Source organism: Artibeus jamaicensis, unplaced genomic scaffold (genome assembly GCF_021234435.1).
Source record: "Artibeus jamaicensis isolate MK-2021 breed Jamaican fruit bat unplaced genomic scaffold, CSHL_Jam_final contig_135, whole genome shotgun sequence".
Classification (NCBI taxonomy): domain Eukaryota; kingdom Metazoa; phylum Chordata; class Mammalia; order Chiroptera; family Phyllostomidae; genus Artibeus; species Artibeus jamaicensis.
In genome coordinates, this window is record NW_026521267.1 from 1,616,559 (window position 1) to 1,635,931 (window position 19,373).

General features: G+C 41.6%; 1 protein-coding gene across 7 annotated transcripts in view; it reads right to left on the bottom strand.

The window, feature by feature from the left end:
* Window positions 1-19,373, bottom strand: part of NINL (ninein like) — a 208,288-nt gene that overhangs the window by 183,994 nt on the left and 4,921 nt on the right. Inside the window, exon 2 of one of the 7 annotated variants that reach the window (XM_053667247.1) lies at window positions 13,980-14,151. The exons of the other annotated variants lie outside the window; for them this stretch is intronic. The gene's annotated coding sequence lies outside the window, so the exon portion shown is untranslated. The remainder of the gene's footprint in view (window positions 1-13,979; window positions 14,152-19,373) is intronic. 7 annotated transcript variants of the gene reach the window in all.

Here is a 19,373-nt window from a genome sequence, read left to right on the forward strand (position 1 = left end):
ACCTTCAATTCCAGAGGCCAGGTCTTTGTTTCAGGTCCTCGTGAGAATTTTCCTGTTTTGAATTACACACACTGGAATCTTTATTTTTTATACTACAACCCCTAAACTCAACTCTCTCTGCTTCTACTCAAATATTAAACAGCATTTGCATGAAATGAGCAGCAACAGTTTTCCTCCCGAAGGAACCATGGTGAGTCAGTGAAAGGTATCTGCTAAAACAGACCTCTGATTCCTGAACAACCACCAAAATAATTTTATTCAATCTAATCATTTGCTTCCCAATTTCCCTTGACACAATGAATGTTGAAATGATCTGTCTTCAAAATGCATTTGTTAAAATATCAAATGGATTTTTAACCAAAGTGGTGAGTAATAAAGCTCATTATCTCAATAAATATAAACTTGAATTTTTAACACTGAGTGGGTCTAAGATCCAGACTAGCTGTTTTCCTTATATGCACTCTTACTGAATGCTTTACAAGTGATTTTTCTAACCACCCAAACTTCCCTTGGATAAGCTGGTTTCTTACTTTACCTGTGAACCCCCAATCTGGTGGTAATGTTATACAGTATCTGAGTCAGAAAAAGGACCCAGAGAGCACCATTCGATCACCACATTTTACAGATGAGGAGCTGATATTCTATACATAAGCACATAGATGGAGATTTTATCAGTAGGCTGAAAGAGTACAATTGGAGCATACAAGGGTGCAGCCAGGGTACAAAGGTAATTGTTTCTAACTGTACCATCTTCCCTGACATTCAAACTGTGAGTGGCAGCTTCTAGACCTCAGTCTCCAATTAAGACCTTCTGGCCAATGTAAATCCCAGCTGATGTTTATGACAGTATACAGCTCAATGACTTCATAGATTTCCCACTCTTCTCCTTACTTTGATGGCTATCAAAAGACACCAACTGGACAATATCAGGTGGCTAAAGCTGCCCATATTGACTGGTGAAAACTGGCTGTATTCCCCTTTGCCCAACTGTTTCAATGACATTATGTCGGTAGTTTGAAATCTTCCCTGGTGGGAGTATTTACACCACAATAATTAGTAAATGTTACAAATCAGGACTTTTGAAGAAGGTGGGGGGTGGTTGTTAAAGATTTATCAGGGCCCTGGCTAGTTAGCTCAGTTGGTTAGGACATTGTCCCAATATGCCAAGGTTGTGGGTTCAGTCCCCTGTCAGGGCACATACAAGAATCAATCAGTGAATGTATAAATAAATGGAACAAATCTCTCTCTCTCTCAAATTGATTTAAAAAAAAAGTGTATCAGTATACTGTACCACTGACTAAAATAGAAAAGATTGATTATATCAAGTACTGGTGAAGACATGAAGAAACTGAAATGCTCAGATTCTTGACAGTGGGGTTATAATGACATAGCAACTTTAAAAACCTGTTCAATATTATCAGCCAGTGTTAAATACATACCTAGCCTATGACATTGGCAATTCAACTCCTATGTATACAATCAACAAAAATGCATGGATTTGTGCACCAAAAGACATGTTCTTTTTTAAAATGTAAATTACACTTCAAACAATTAAAGGGAAAATGTTGGAAATACTGACCTGAAACACTTGCCATGACATGGCAAGTACCTGTTGTGGTAGATTACTGTTGGTTTGATGAAGTTTGAAGAAAAAAATTCTCTAAGAATGTTGTAGGTCTTTGAGAATTTTTTTTTCTTCAATCTTCATCAAGCCAACAGTAATCTACCATCCAGCAAAACTTTCATTTAGAATGGAAGGACAGATAAAGTGCTTCTCAGATAAGATCAAATTCAAGGAGTTCATCATCACCAAGCCCTTATAATATGAAATGTTAAAGGGACTTATCTAAGAAAAAGAAGTTAAAGAAACATGAACAGTGAAAGGACAACAAACTCACAGTTATTAACAACCACACCTAAAACGAAAGCAAACTAAAAGGACAGCTAGATCAGGAGTGGAAACATAGAAATGAAGATCTCAAGGAGGGTTAGCAACAGGGGAGTGGGAGGAGGAGAAGGGGGGAGAAGGTACAGAAAATAAGTAGCATAGACAGTAGATAGAAAATAGATGGGGGGGGGGCAAAAACAGCATGGGAAATATAGAATCTGAAAGACTTGAGACACATGGTCATAAACTAAAGGGGGGTAATGGTGGGGATGGGGGGTAGGGTGGAGGGGAATGAAGGGGGGAAATAGAACAACTGTAACAGCATAATCAATAAAAAGATTAATTAAAAAAAACATAACAAAACAAAAAAATTCTCTAAGAATGTAAAGATAATAAATGGCCTAATTGAGAAATGAGAAGGCACAGAGGTATTCCGGAAAACCTAAAGGCAGTCTTCCCCAAAGGCACTTTTTTTGTCCCTCCCCAAGATAACCCCTAAAGCCACCTATTATATTTTATGTAAAACTATCTATACAATCCAGCAGCTTTGGCTCCAAAATACATGTGCTCAGTATATTCTGCTGACCAAACAAAGAACATAAAGCCCCAAGTTTATGCTGGATACACACAATCACAAACCAATCACTCAGCTTATACTTGTTTCTCAGGAACTACAAAGCTGGACATTGTCCAAAACAGAAAAAAATTAACAAAACATCTAAAAATAAACACAAGGTCTGACACAAATAACACCACCTTTTTATTATAAAATCTATTACTGCAAAATCATAAGTATGTAATTCTGTAACATACCAGTATCACACTCAAGCACACCATATGACATTTTAGGTGAAATGTTCATATTAAAAGTATGAATTATTACACCTGTATTATTACCCTACCAACCACACTCAAGCAGGTATTACTTCTATGTAGTATTTTTTCAGAGAAAAATAAATATAATTTATTTGCCAGGCCAAGACAAACCACTCCCCTACACGTATGCACCCCAATGTTCATAGCAACACAATTTACAATAGCCAAGAGCTGAAAGCAACCTAAGTGCCCATCAGTAAATGAATGGGTCAAAAAACCACGGTACACTTACACAATGGAATACTACACAGCAGAAAGAAAAACTCAGCTCTGTATGGAAAACCTACAGATGGAAGTGGTGGGCAGGAGCCAGATCTTCAATCTGAGTTTTCTCGTGGGAATCAGGCCCAGAAAATATTTACAGGCTGTTATGGCTTGCTCTTGCTAAAACTACTTCACCCTGGTCTAAAGCAACAAATGTGTATTGTTTATCTTCAAGGTAACTTCCCAAACCCGAGTGAGCCCTCCCAAGGACAGAGCTAATGAGCTCGCTGCCATCTCCCTCTGCATGTTATTTTTATTGCCTTGATTGTACCTAGAATGTAGACAATAACATTCTGTGTGATAGATGATAAATCTTTCTATGATGTAAGACCCCAGGAAAACAATAAAAGCCTGTCTAGGCAAGGGTCGTGGCACTCCCCTCTTGAGAGAGTGGCCGAGGCACCATAGGCACTCTCCCTTTGAGAGAGTAGTCATGCCTGTTACCTTTTTCCACACAGGGTTGTTGTCGCCTGTGCATTGATTCTCATCATCAGCCACAACAGGCGGACTCTGCTGGACAGGGTCTGCAACACAGAGGTTCTTTTGGATTGGTGTTTCAGGATTCTTAGGGTACAATCCCAGCAGTGGAACTGCCCAGTCAAAAGGCAGTTCCACTTTTAGTTGTCTGAGGAAATTCCATACTGTTTTCCACAGTGGCTATACCAGTCTTCATTCTCACCAACAGAGTACCAGGATTCCCTTTTCTCACAACCTCTCCAACACTTGTTTGTTGATTTGTTTATAATGGCGATTTTGACCAGTGTGAAATGGTATTTCATCATGGTTTTAATTTGCATCTCTTTGATGGCTAGTGATGTTGAGTATCCTTTCATATGTCTCTGGGCCCTCTCTATGTCCTCCTTGAAGAAGTGTCAGTTCAGGTCCCTTGCCCATTTTTTAAAATTGGGTTACTTGTCTTCCTGGAATGGAGTCATGTGAGTTCTTACATATATATTTTGGAGTTCAAACCCTTGTCTGAGGTATCATTTGCAAATATATTTTCCCATAAAGTTGAACACTATATAGTTGTCCTTAAGAGACTTTAAAAACCCAAAATGCTCTTAGGGAAACTGTAATAGTTAAGGATATTAAAGTAGCCTGCATGTAAGGAACAGTGTATTTGGGGACAGTAACTTCCATGTTCAAGTCTCTAGGTTCCTAAAGATTCTAAAGCTAATTTCTTCAGCCATCAATATATATGAATTAGGTTGTGCACTTTTATAAAATATTCTCACAAACTAAAGCAGCTGAAATATTGGACCAAATGTTTGTTTTCCCCCAAAGTTCATGTTGAAGCCTTAATCTCCACTGTTACCATATTTGGAGATGGGATTCTCTAAGGAAGTCATTAAAACAAAATGAGGTCATAAAGACCAGTCCCTGACCAAATCAGAGTATGAATACACAAAGGGGAGTGGGTGAGGATATGGCAAGAAGGCAGTTGTTTGCAACCCAACAGCCCTCATCAGAAACCAACCATGCCCACACGTTCAACTTGGACTGCAGCCACCAAAACAATGAGAAAATACTGGGTTGGCCAAAACGTTTGTTTGTTTTCTGTAAGATGGCTCTACTAGTGCTTAGTTGTCTTTGACTTCATTTAAAAGAATTTTGTTGGATTGTATTGTGACAAGTGTCACATCAGCATGCACTTAAAAAAAACTTAACAAAAGTGGTAAATTTTTGTATAGCCATTTTATTATTGAAGATGGAAGAAAATAGCAATATTTTTGGTATATTAGGCTTTCTTATTTCAAGAAAGATAAAAACACAATTGACATGCAAGAAAAGATTTCTGCAGTATATGGAGAAGGTGCTATGACTGATCAAACATGAAAAGTGGTTTGCAACGTTCTGTGCAGGAGATTTCTCACTGGACAATGCTCCACATTCATGTAATCAGTTGAAGTTGACAGCGATCAAACTGAAACATTAATTGAGATTAATCAGCATTATACCATGTGAAAGATAGCCGACATAAAGAAAATATCCAGGAGGACTTCCGCCAAGATGGAGGCATAAGTGGATGTGCCGTGCCTTTTCACGCAACCAAGTTTAGAGACAACTAAATATTAGCAACAGAAAACATAGCCAGAACACGGAAAATTGAACTTTTCGGAAGTCCATTAACAACAAATTCTTCAGCCTGACCGGTAAGGGGCGAAACCAGCGGCTGGTGAAGCAGGGTTGCACAGGAGGACTCGGTCAGACGAACTCAGGCGCGTGGAATCCAGGCGCACAGAATCCAAGTGCAGGGTTGGACCTAGTGAGCGACCGAGCAAGCGACCAGGCGAGAGACCACGGGGGAGACAGCGGGGGAGTGGGGCTGGGTGTTGACTGTGGTCGCACATTTGTGTGCGGGTGGACAGGCGAGGGAGTGGGCGGTTGGACCGGGCCCGGCGGGTCCCATCGGCAGTGGAGGGCGCCGCCATTTCCCTGCTCTGACCCCACCTCCACATACAGCATCATAACCCAGCGACTCTGAGTGACCCGGCCCAGGTGAACCACCTAAGGCGCTACTCCACACCCAGCTGTGAGAAACAGCAGAGGGGGTCGCCATTTCTCCGCTCTGACCAGGCCCCCACATACAGCATCACAACCCAGCTACCTGGGAGTCCAAGGCGCCGCTTCGCACACTTAAAGGGCCAGAACAGACCAAAAATGACACAAGAAGATCTCAAAGCCCCAGAGCCTATAGATCTAAGCGATGAAGAAATAGCAAAACTCTCAGACACACAGTTTAAAACACTGGTGATCAGGATCCTCACAGAACTGGTTGATTATAGCCACAAATTAGACAAATATATGAAGGCGAAACTAATTGAAATGAATGGAATTGCACAGGAAACCAATAGCAATGAAAAGGAAACTGGGACTCAAATCAATGGAGTGGACCAGAAGAAAGCAAATAATGGCCAAACAGAAAAGAGTCAAGAAGCAAGAATTCAAAGAAATGAGGAGAGTCTTAGGAACCTCCAGAACATCTTTAAACGCTCCAACATCCGAATTATAGGGGTACCAGAAGGGGGAAAGGCACAGCCACCAGTGGAAAACTTATTTGAACAAATAATAAAGGAGAATTTCCCCAATCTGGCAAAGGAAACAGACTTCCAGGAAATCCAGGAAGCTCAGAGAGTACCAAAGAAGTTGGACCCAAGAAGGAACACACCAAGGCACATCATCATTACATTAGCCAAAATTAAAATTAAGGAGAGAATCCTAGAAGCAGCAAGAGCTAAGGGGACAGTCACCTACAAAGGAGTTCCCATCAGACTGTCAGCGGATTTCTCAAAAGAGACCTTACAGGCAAGAGGGGCTGGAAAGAGTTATTCCAAGTCATGAAATCCAAAGACCTACAACCAAGATTGCTCTATCCAGCAAAACTGTCATTTAGAATGGAAGGACAGATAAGGTGCTTCTCAGATAAGATCAAATTCAAGGAGTTCATCATCACCAAGCCCTTATTATATGAAATGTTAAAGGGACTTATCTAAGAAAAAGAAGTTAAAGAAACATGAACAGTGAAAGGACAACAAACTCACAGTTATTAACAACCACACCTAAAACGAAAGCAAACTAAAAGGACAGCTAGATCAGGAGTGGAAACATAGAAATGAAGATCTCAAGGAGGGTTAGCAACAGGGGAGTGGGAGGAGGAGAAGGGGGAGAAGGTACAGAAAATAAGTAGCATAGACAGTAGATAGAAAATAGATGGGGGACAAGAATAGCATAGGAAATATATAATCTAAAGGACTTGAGACACATGGTCATAAACTAAAGGGGGGGTAATGGTGGGGATGGGGGGTAGGTTGGAGGGGAATGAAAGGGGGAATAGAACAACTGTAACAGCATAATCAATAAAAAATAAAAAAAGAAAATATCCCAATTAATAAAGTTACTGGTGAAAATGAAAAAATGTGTCTTTTATTTTACAGTAAAAAGAGATGAACTTTTTGGCCAACCCAATAATTTTTTGTTGTTTAAGCCACCCAGTCTGTCGTATTTTGTTATGGCAGCCTAAGCTTAATAATGCAGATTTAATAGTTTTAGAGATTATGTATCTCATCTCTTTTGTATAACACAATATTCATGCAACAAACATTTTCTAAGCTCCTACTTTATGACAGTTCTAGAAGCTGCTCTCTTAATATGTGGTAGCAAGAATTCTCTTGCTAAGATGCCAAGGCATAAATAAGTGTAAATGAGGTGAGTGATAAAAATGTAATCTGAACTGACACAGGACTTCTGTAGACTTGATGCTGTCAGCAGTGGGACAATCCAGACATACCAGGATAGAAAACCTACTCTGGGACAATATCTGGCCCCTCTAGTCTTGTACAGAAACATCCAGTTTGTACAATGAAAGAGACTGGTTTGATTATGAAAATATAGCCAATCAAGATGTAAACTGACTTGTAAAGATGGCAGTGAGATAGGTGGAAGCAGAGTTCACTTTCCTCTGCACATGGATGAAACACCTAGCTGATCTTCTGAGGAACAGAGTGAACAGCAAATGGTATCCCAGCATATATGAAGACTGGAGACCAAAAATGTAGAGGACATTGAAAAATCAGATGGTGAGGAGAGTGCTTCAGAACAATAAGGTCCTTGCAACCAGCACAGGGACCAGGGCAGCTGCAGCGCTAGGCCCGGCACCTACCAGGTCTGCCTCAGGATTCTAGGGAGAGAGCCAGGTCAACAGCTCCCTCCCCTGCCAAACAAGGTTTGAGCAGCACCAGGAGGGACCTGGATGCTTGAAGTCAGAGGGCAGGAATAAGGACAAAATGGCAAACACACAGGGGCAGTGTGCACCCACTGAGACTATGGACACTGGTTGGGAAGAGCTGGGCAGTGTTAGACGCTGACTGAGAGGCCAGGTGCTTGAATAGGAGAGGCCAGCAGCAGGCTTGAATAGGAAGAATTTTACAAAAAGATAAGGAGAAAAAAGATAAGGAGAACAGATAAGGAGTTTCTCAGAAGAAAAAGGCCAGGAGCCCCTTGCTCCAGAGGCTTTTATTGGGTTGTAATACACAGGAATACAAGGCGGCAAGGATCAAACAGTAGATAACATTTCAAAGAAATCAGAGGGCTTAGTCTGAATCAGTATCTGTCAGGAAAGGGGGTTGCAGAAACTCTGGGAGACATACTCATTTCCTGCTCAGACCTTTAACATATAAATGAAAGCACTCTTACAAAGCACGTTTCACGGGATTTTTAGGAATTCTTTCTTATGTCAGATCACCCCGGATACCGCTCTAGCAAGGCAAAGAGCTGCACTGCCTCCCCACACAGGTTTTCAGGCTTAAGTGGATTAGAGCCCGGAAGCGCTTCTCCGAAAGCACATGTGGACTGGGGCTATCTCAGAATAGGCAGGGGGCAAGGATCCATTGCCCCCTCTTTGTCACAGCCCCCGAGTTCTTCCATGATGGCTTCCCAAGTGATCATGTCTGGCTTAGGTTGCCCCTCGCTGTGTGGAGTCATACCCGTCTCTATTGACCATGCTTTGGAGCAAGGGGGAGTAAGCTGAGGCAGCATTTGCTGCTAGAGACAAACTTTGTCTCCTCTGGATCACATTCTGGAGGTTGCTCACTCATCCTTAGCCATGGGGGGTAGTTATAATTCCTGAAACAAGGCAGAGCAGTTCCCAACAGTTACCACTATACATATCCAAAGGATATCCTTTCTCTTCTCTACGGGTTGATACATGAAATACCATAGAATACACTCCTGCTGTCTTAAACCAATTTGCCTTCCCTTTCCAACTGATCACAAAAAAGAGTAGGTGGGAGCTGTGAACACCAGTACACTGGCTGGAAGAGGAAACTCACCAACAAAGGAACCACCAGCAGATAACAATGGAAGAAGGTGAAAGAGTGAGGGCAAGCCACACTAATTTCAACCCAGGACAGATCAGGAGATACAACTAAATGGTAGAGAAATTACCCAGATCAACTGAACAACAGTGAGAGAGAAGCCTCAAAACCTCATACAGACACAAGAACCAGCTTCAACACAACCTTTTCATACCTGCACAACAGAATATAAGATGTGATTGACATAGTGACCTTCAGTTAACCAGCAGGAGGGAAGAACCCACCAAAGAAAAACCCAACAACAATCAAAACCCAAAGACATTCAGAGAGCCAATATAAATGACACCCCAAGACCAGTGAGCTCAGGAGATCAAGGACACTGCACCACTGATTCTCACATGTCTTCTACCATACAGGTTCAAACCAGAAACCGAGGGAGGCAGAAAAGATCAGCTTAAGAAGCAGAGGCTCACAAGAAGAGTCGCGCAAACAATGGGAAGACAAAGAAACAATCCCCAAATGAAAGGAAAGGAGGAAGCCTTGTTACAGAAAATAACTCAGCTGCTTTCGGGTGTAAGGAGTGGAACTTTATCTTACGTGTGAGGACCCAAAGGAGTCAGTCTCCAAATTCTGGGCCCCAAGCAGCACGGGAGCAGTTATTTTTATAGAGCAAGGGAGGGCCCGTCCTTTGGACCATTACTGCTGGCACAAAAGCAGGAGGCAGCTTACAGAAGCAGAAGGAGCAGAGTGTTATCTCTGGCATGCAGATGATAGGCAGTCCAGAGAAGCCAAAAGAGGCTTTTGGCCTCTTTGGGCCAAAACAAGCCAACAGACTGCAAATAAGCCACTGGGCTGCAAAAACAACAGGGCTACAAAAGCAAATCACTCTCTATTCACTGTGTTGTGTCTTAAAATAGCTATGAATTTCCCCCAACATTCCCCCCTTTGATGCTTGACAGCACTGTTAGCTGGTATAGCATCACTATAAGGCTGGCCTATAAATCTTGGGGTATCTTCTGATAATGATGTCTCTGGAGGGACTGGATCTTGGCGGTTGTTCTGTGAGTCACTGTGGCCTCTAGACTATGGACTATGGTCCGTAGTATACAGGGGCCAAAACTCAGGCCTAAGAAAATGATGATTAGGGGTCCCAGGAAGGGGAGCAACCACTGGAGTCAGGCTTGAGAGTTTATTCCCCCAGTTCTCTAATTCTAACTTTCTGTTTCTTTGATGCAATGGTTTATATTCTCTCTGATTTCTTTAACTTTCTTTGCTATGATCTCTGACTGATTTACATAGTAGCAACATTTCTCTCCTAGAAACGTACAGGTCCCCCCTTTCCCTGGATTCAGAGCATTAATGAGGTTTCTTTCCTCATTATTTTTCTCCTCCTGTAATTTACTATTAAAGAGGGGTTCTAAAATTCCTTTCTCCTTCTGGGATCACATAAAGGACAATGGATGAGGGTATCATCTTGTACCTACTTCCGGCTGGACATGGACGTCGTCCTACCTACCCTTGGGTCACGGTTACCCTGAAAGAAGGGGGGGGGGTTGCAATACGGAGGGAGTCCTTCCAGAAAGGGGAAGGACCTTACAGGGTCCTTCCTGGTCAGTTGGCTGTCATCAGGAAGTTGCAGGCTTGGTGTCCAAAGGCTGGCATTACGGGACTGTTGGCCTTCTGGTCAGGTCATATTCCGGAGGTGACAGATTAGGCAAGAAATTGAAAGCACAATTAAATTATAACTATTAAATGACAAAGGCAGGAACTTCAGTAAAGAATGGCTTATCTGGAGGAAGGTGTACAAGGCATGCTACACCTATCCAAGACTCTTGTGGCCCACTATACTTCACTCGGACTGAGGGGAATACATTAGGATTTCCCTCCTTTCAGATTTCTAAGCCCTTTCTGTCCAAGCTATCAAGACAGAAAAGGGAAAATCGGTTCTAAAGTGAAGCCCACAGACCGCCCCAACCCTTTATCAACCTAACTACTTAGTTCAATCAAACCGTTGAGTCTCAGGGGGGCGATGACAAAGAGGGGCTCCTTAAGTGAGGCCTATATTGTAACTAATCATCTATAGGCATAGGCAGGTCATAGGACTACACACTATGAAAACAAAAGAACACACAAGTTAATTCACATAATAATCCCCAAACCGGTTGCTGCGCCTGTGAGACTTTTGGGATGACATTCCATTGCAAGATCCTTTCTACAATGACATTTAACAGGGGCAATTTGACAGGTCCTTTGCACCTGTAAATTGTACATCTTCGGTGACATCACAAACCTGGTTTCAACTCTTAAATGAAAACAAACTTTTAAGACAGTTAGCTGCACAATTCTGATGTCCAATACTGAGCATAGTGATTTTCCTTGAACTATAATTTTTCTCCTTAAGATCACGCTTACAGTTATTACAGGGACTACTTTGGGTCCCGCTTTTGATTTTGACTGTTCATTTGCATAAATACACCAAGAGCAACCTGGATTACTTATGATCCTTAAGTCCACTTTGCTGGAACCCACACAGGGAACCTTCAGATTGAATTCGCAGCCCGCCCCTTAGGGCACAGAAGCAGAGGCACACATCTGCCATATGGCTTTGCCTGTACCAGTCATTTAACTCAAATCCTTGTGCCTCCATTGTGCCTACAGGTTTCTTTTTAGCCATCTTTCAGGGAGGCAACCTTCGTTCCTTCCCTGGAAAGGCTGCCTGGAACCACACAACCAACCAAAGTACCAGGCTTTTCTCGTGGGCTTTCACTAGCTTCATAGGTCAATCCCAGTTCCTCTGAGCTCTCTGGTAATGACCAGAACCTATACATGCCTCCTTCAGGCGTGACATTCCAGTAAAAGTCCTGGTTAACAAAACCACTATTAATGACTGGCCTTATTGGTTTTATACAAATAAAACTTATGTCATCATTTATTCCTTCAGAATGCCAAATTCTGAAAATTGGCATTTTCAGATGAAGGGAGAAAATCATCCCTTCATGATGGGAGGGAGCCTTTTTACCTACCCAGCTTTATCCAAAATTCACTTTTAATCACTGTTCCTTTCCCACACTTGGAAGGACAGTACTTAAACTCAGTATCTGACAGCTAAAAGTCCCTTGTGCTACAGGCATCTTCTACTAAAAGTCCCTAGATTCGCAGGGACATTTTTCACCTTTCTGAAGCTTAGACCTTGCAAACACCCTATAAATCAGATGGTCAACCTTGGACCTCAGTTCACGACCTTCAAAACTAGAGCTATTCCTATCAGAACCAGTTAGACAGAGAACCTGACTGCTGCAGTGTCCACACAGCAGCAGCATACAGCTCATAATCTGAAAAGAAGCCTTAGCCAGTTGCAAGATGGCGACGCCCATGAATGCTCTTTCCTCCATGGTGGGGCATTCACGTGGCTCATCCATTTTACCCAAAATGGCAGGACCCCGACTCTGCTTCTGCCCACCTGTGTTGCAGCCCCAAGGCTCTGGTTCCAGTCTCCGGAGCTAAGGAGGCCACAGAAACCCCCGAGGTCCCTGGTGCAGCAGGTGAGCAGAGCCCACGTGCAGAGGCTGCAAATCCATGGTGGAGACTTCTCCTACTTGCAGGGCGGGAGAAGCCATAGTGGGCCTCACCTCCCCAGAAGGCAACGTCACCAGGGGATTTCCTGCTGTCTGGCGTCCCCCTTTATCTATTCTGAGGATGGGAGGAGGTCTTCCAAAGACTAACTCATACGGGGAATAGCCTGAAAGGTTAGGGGCATTCCTAACCCTAAGTAGTGCCAGCAGCAGCAAATCAGTCCAAGGCAGTCCAGTCTCCTGGTGGAACTGAGCTAGTTTCCTTGAGAGTCTGGTTCATGCGCTCTACTTTTCCCAAGCTCTGGGGTCAGTATGCAGTGTGCCCACTCTGTTTCAATTTGTGCCCCTTCTTTAAGGACACCCAGTACCGTGTCTTGGTTAGCAGTTCAAATAGCTGGCAAGGGCCCTCCCAGCACCTGTCTTGGGTTGGTGCGGCTGAAAAGAGGTCATCTACACACCGCAGTAACACTGGGTCAGTCTCCTTCTCGGTGAATGATTATAGATCTCTAGACAGGGCCTCTCCGAGGGGAGTGGGAGAGTTTCTGAAGCCCTGTGGCAGTCTGGTCTGGGTCTAAGCCAGCTAGGCTGAGGACTGTAGGCACCTGTAACCCTGGTCTTTGTCACCTGCCAGTGGGCTTTTCATTTTTCCATTTCAGAGCAGATACAGAGCAAAATCCAAAACACAGAGTTCCAAAACAATACACAGGTAGAGGCATTCTCTTGCACCAATGCGTCCACTGGTGCTTCGCAGAGACATGCTCCTTCAGTCCCAGTCTCATGGCAGAGACATGCTGCTTTGCCACAGGCTGAAGCACTCATCAGCCCCAATTGACCCTTCTTAGGTCCCGGATGGCAAAGGCATTCTCCCCAACTGTCTACAGGCAACCTTTCCTAGGTCTTACAATACAGGTTTCTGATCAGAAACAGAACCACATGTGAGAAATTTGCTCCTTTCCCACAAAACCAGAAAACAAGTAATTGAGGTTTCCTTTACTCCAGGTTTAAAACTTTCACATCCTTTATACATATTTCTACTTATCTAGATTTATCTATCATTCTTTTTACTCTTGGTTCCTCTGCTTAGGGAATCTGGTGGCTCCCTGCTCCCAGGAGGTATCTGGTTTCCCAAAAAACCCACTGCCAGGGCCACCAGTGGGGGCCCAGGAGGTCTTCACAGCTCACTCCTGGCTCAATCAAGGGGGGCTCAGCTGGGGTAGTCCTGCTTGTCTCCTTGGCGACTCGTTTAGCAGGACCATGTGCAGGGGTCCATACGGGCCTCGGCCACCTCCTGTACTTCCAGTGTTGGGGGGATCACTCTTACTCCGTCGGTTTTTCACCATGGAGCCACAAACACAGTCACTCCTACAAACACACAGACAAACATCCAAGAGTCTATACAGTCCCACCCGAGTAAAACTGCCCAGGTGGGGACACGTTTCCCCTTCCAGATGGCCAATTAATTGGTCTCTAGAGGTCTTACAGCTAATCGTCTGCCCGAGAGGTGATCAGTTTCTTCTTCCCCTGGAAGGAGTGGGCTGGTCGGGCTCTGGTCCCTGGGGTACTTACTGATCAGTGCCTCCTCAGGTCCGGATAGTTCCAGTCTGCACCCCGCCTGCCTGGGTCAAAGAGCAGTCCAGAGGATGACTTCCATATAGCCCGTTGTGTCCGGGACCCAAAATCACTGGGGCGCGTACTTCCCTTTGGCCGCTGGGCTCCCTCTGGGTCACTCCCTGGTCGCCTTCACCATAAGCCAAAAAAAAAGGCCTGTTCGCCTGAGCGTCATTCTCGGTCAGGGAACCAAAATATTACAGAAAACAACTCAGCTGCTTTCGGGTGTATGGAGTGGAACTTTATTTGACGCTCGCGGACCCAGAGGAGTCAGTCTCCAAATTCTGGGCCCTGAGCAGTGGGGGAGCAGTTATTTTTATAGAGCAAGGGAGGGCCCGTCCTTTGGACCATTATTTCTGGCGCGAAAGCAAGAGGCAGCTTACAGAAGCAGAAGGAGCAAAGGGTTATCTCTGGCATGCAGACCATAAGCAGTCCAGAGAAGCCAAAAGAGGCTTTAGGCCTCTTTGGGCCAAAACAAGCCACCGGGCTGCAAAAACAAATCGCTCTCTAGTCACTGTATTGTCCCTTAAAATAACTATCAATTTTACCCAACAGCCTCAGAAAGAATTCTAAATGAAATAAAGGCAAGTCAAATATCGGATATTGAGTTCAAAGCAATATTTATAAGAAAGCTGAATAGCTCGCTGAGAATTACGAAAAACTACAGGGAAGCTGCAATGAACTCATTGCAAACTATCTCAACATAAAAAAGGAAATAAAACTATCAACAAGGGCCAAGAGGAAATAAAAAATACAATCTCTGAACTGAAGAACACAGTAGAAGGAATCAAAATCAACCTAGATGAAGCAGAGGATCACATCAGTGAGCTGGATGACAAGATAGAAAAAAATACCAAGAAAGAGCAAGAAAAAGAAAAGAGGTTCAGAAACAACATACAAAGGTTAAAGGAAATGCAGGTCAACATGACACATAATAATATCCATATAATAGGGATACCAGAAGGAGAAGAAGAGCAAGACACAGAAAACCTGTTTGAAAAAGTAATGATGGAAAACTTCCCTAATTTGATGGGAGAAAAAGTCACACAAATCCAGGAAACAGAGAGTCCCAGTCAAGACACCCAGAGGCCCACTTCAAAACACATCATAATTAACATGTCAACACTCCAAGACAAGGAGAGAATCTTAAAGACAACAGGGAGATATAGGAAGTTACATATCAGGGAGCACCAATAAGGCTAGCAGTTGACTTCTCAATGGAAACGCTGCAAGCCAGAAGAGAATGGTAAGAAATATCCAAGTAATGAGAACCAGAGGCCTGCAACCAAGGTTACTTTACTCAGCAAGGCTCTCAATTAAAATGGAAGGCCAAATAAGGAGATTCCCAGACCAAAAGAAGTCTAAAAAAACATACCTCCTCCAAACCAGCTCTTGTAGACATGCTATAGGGACTGCTTTAAGAAAAGAAAAGAAAAAAAAAGAGTGAGAGAGAGAGGAACACAGGTATGAAAAATGGCAATGAATAAATACCTATCAATAAGAACCTTAAATGTAAATGGATTAAATGCTCCAATCAAAAGACACAGAATAGCTGAATGCATAAGAAATCATAACCCACACATATGCTGCCTAAGAGGGACCTACCTCAGGACAAAAGACTTATACAGACTGAAAGTAAAGGGCTGGAAACAAATATTTCAAGCAAGTGGGAAGTAAAAAAAAAAAGCCGAGGTGGCAATACTCATATCACACAAAATAGACTTCAAAAAAGGGCCATAAAAAGAGACCCAGAAGGACACTTTATAATACTCAAGAGAAGAATTTATCAAGAAGACATAAACAGACTTCCGGCCAAGACAAAGGTATAGGTAGATACACTGTGCCTCTTCACACAACCAAAATAAGGATGACAACAATTTTAAAAAACCAACAACAACCAGTACTGAGAGAAAATTGAAAACTAATGATAGAAAACTTCACTAATTTGATGAGAGAAAAAGTCAAGCAAGTCCAGGAAGCACAGACAGTCTCAATCAATATTAAGGCAAAAGTCACACTCCAAGACACATCATAATTAAAATAGCAAAATTCAAAAGAAAAGAGAGAATCTTAAAGGCAGCAAGGGAGAAACAGGAATTAACATATAAGGGAACCCCAATAATGCTAGCAGCTGACTTCTCAACAGAAACACTACAAGCCAGAAAGGAATGGCAAAAAATGTTCTAAGTTATGAAAAACAAAGGCCTGCAACCAAGATTACTCTATCCAGCAAGCTTCTCATTTAAAATGGAAGGCAAAATAAGGAGTTTCCCAGACAAGAGAAGGCTTAAGGAATACACATCCAGCAAACCAGCATTGCAAGATATGCTGAAGGGACTTCTTTAAAAAGAGGAAGAAAAAGTATTAAAGAGAGGAACACATGTACAAAGGAAGCAAAATGGAAATGAATAAATACTTATCAATAATAACCTTAAATGTAAATGGTCAAATGCTCCAATCAAAAGACATAGGGTAGCTGAATAGGTAAGAAAACATGACCTACACATATGCTGCCTACAAGAGACCCACCTCAGAAAAAAAGACCTACAGAGACTGAAAGAGAAAAGTTGGGAAAAATATTCCAAGCAAATGAACAGGGGAAAAAAGCCTAGGGTACCAATACTTACATCAGAAAAAATAAACTTCAAAACAAAGGCCATAAAGTGAGATACAGAAGAATAATTCATAATACTCAAGGGAAGAATCCATCAAGAAGACATAAACATTGTGAACATATATGTACCCAACATAGAAGCACCCCAATATATAAGGAAAATCTTGGAGGACTTCAAGAAAGATATAGATAGCCACACATTTATACTAGGGTATATTAACACCTCTCTGTCAAAAGTGGATAGATCTTCCAAAGAAAATACTGACAAAGATACTGCAGCATTCAACAATATCCTACATCAACTGGAGTTAACTGATATATAGAATTTTTTATCCCAAAGATGCAAAAAAAACACATTCTTTTCAAATGTACAAGGAACATTTTCAAACATAGACCATATAATAGGACACAAAACAAGCCTCAACAAATTGTAGAAATTTAAATCATATCAAGCATTTTCTCAGACAAGGGACTGAAACTAGAAATTAACTGCAAGGAAAAAACTCAACAATTCAAATTTAAGGAGACTGAATAGTATGCTATTCATCAATGAATGGATTGATAATAAAAATAAGTAAGAAATCATAAAGTTTCTGGAAACAAATGAAAATGATCACACAACAGTCCAAAACCTATGGGACACAGCGAAGGCATTCCTGAGAAGAAAGTTCATAGCAATACATATCTATTAAAAATGATAGAAGAATTTCAAATAAACAATCTAATCCTACATATACAATACCTGGAAGAACAATACAAACAAAGCCCTGAGTAAGCAGAAGAAAGGAAATAATCAAGATCATAGCAGAATTAAATGACATAGAGGCTAAAAGAACAATTCAAAGGTTCATAAAAGCCAGGAGCTGATTCTTTGAAAAGATAAACAGAATCATCAAGCATTTAACAGATTCATCAAGAAAAAGAGAGGACCCTAATAAATAAAAGAAATGAAAGAGGCAAAATTACAACCAATACCACAGAAACACAAAGGATTCTAAGAAATTACTACGAAGAACTGTATGAGGAAAAATTTGAAAACCTGGGCAACATGGGCAAACTTCTAGGAAAATATAATCTTCCAAAATTGAATCAAGAAGCAGAAAGCCTGAACAGACTGATAACAGCTAGTGAAATTGAAGCAGTAATCAAAAAACTCCCAGCGTAGAAAAGCCCTGGACCAGACAGTTTCACAAGAACATTTCACAAAACATTTAAGAAAGAGCTATGCCTGATTCTTCTCAATCTATTCCAAAAAAATCCAAGAAAAGGGAAGACTCCCAATCTCTTTTTATGAGGCCAGCATCATCCTAATCCCCAAACCAGGCAAAGATACAATGAAAAATGAAGACTACAGGCCAATACTGCTGATGAACATTGACACAAAAATCCTCAACAAAATATGGGCAAACTGCTTTCAGCAATACATTAAAAATATCACACACCATGATCAAGTGGCATTCAACCCAGGAATGCAAGGATGGTATAATATACACAAATCAGTAAATATAATACATCACATAAATAAAAGGGAAGGCAAAAATCACATGATCATATCAACAGATGCAAAAAAAGCATTTCATAAGGTACAGAACCTATTTATGATAAAAACACTCCACAAAAGTGGGAGTAGAAGGAGCATACCTCAACATAATAAAAGCCATGAACGAGAAAACTGTAGCCAATATTACACTCAATGGGCAAAAACTAAAACTTTCAACCTAAGAAGAGAACAAGAAAGGGATGTCCTCTTTCACCTCTGGTATACAACATAGTAATAGAATGTCTAGCCACCGTGAGCAGACATGAAAAAGAAATAAAAGGCATCCAAATTAGAACAGAGGAAACAAAACTGTTATTGTCTGTAGGTGACATAATAGTGTACATAGAAAACCCTATAAACTCCAACAAAAAAAACTACTTGGCCGAATAAGTGGATCTGGCAAATCAGAGAGAAGAAAACTCAATATTTAGAAATCAAAGGCATTTTTGTACACCAACAACAAAATATCAGAAACAGAAATCAGGAAAAAGATCCCATTTGACATAGCAACAAGAAAAATAAAGTACCTAAGAATAAACCTAACCAAGGAGGTAAAAGACCAATACTCAGAAAACTGTACAACACTGAAGAAAGTTAAGGAACACAGAAATGAAAGGAAGCATACACCTTATTCATGGATTGGAAAAATTAACATCATCAAAATGGCCATACTACCCAAAGCAACTTATAGATTAAATGCAATCCCTATGAAAATACCATTAATATATTTCACAGATATAGAACAAACATTTCAAAAATATATATGGATCCATAAATGACCACAAATAGCCACAGCAATTTTGAGAGAGAAGAATAAAGTAGGAGGGATCACAATAGCTGGTATCAAAGTATATTCAAAGGCTATGGTTATCAAAACAGTTTGGTACTGGCATAAGAACAGGCACACAGGCCAATGGAACAGAATAGAGAACCCAGAAATAAACCCATGTCTCTATGGTTAATTAATATTTGACAAAGTGGGCAGCAACACAAAATGAAGTAAAAATAACCTCTTCAACAAATAGTGTTGGGACATTTGGTCAGCTACATGCAAGAAAATGAATCTTGACCACCAACTTATAATCAAGGTGGATAAATGACTGAAATGTAAGTCATGAAACCAAAAAATCCCTAGAGAAAAACACAGGCAGAAACATTTTAGATATTCCACATGCAATATTTTCACCAATATGTTCCC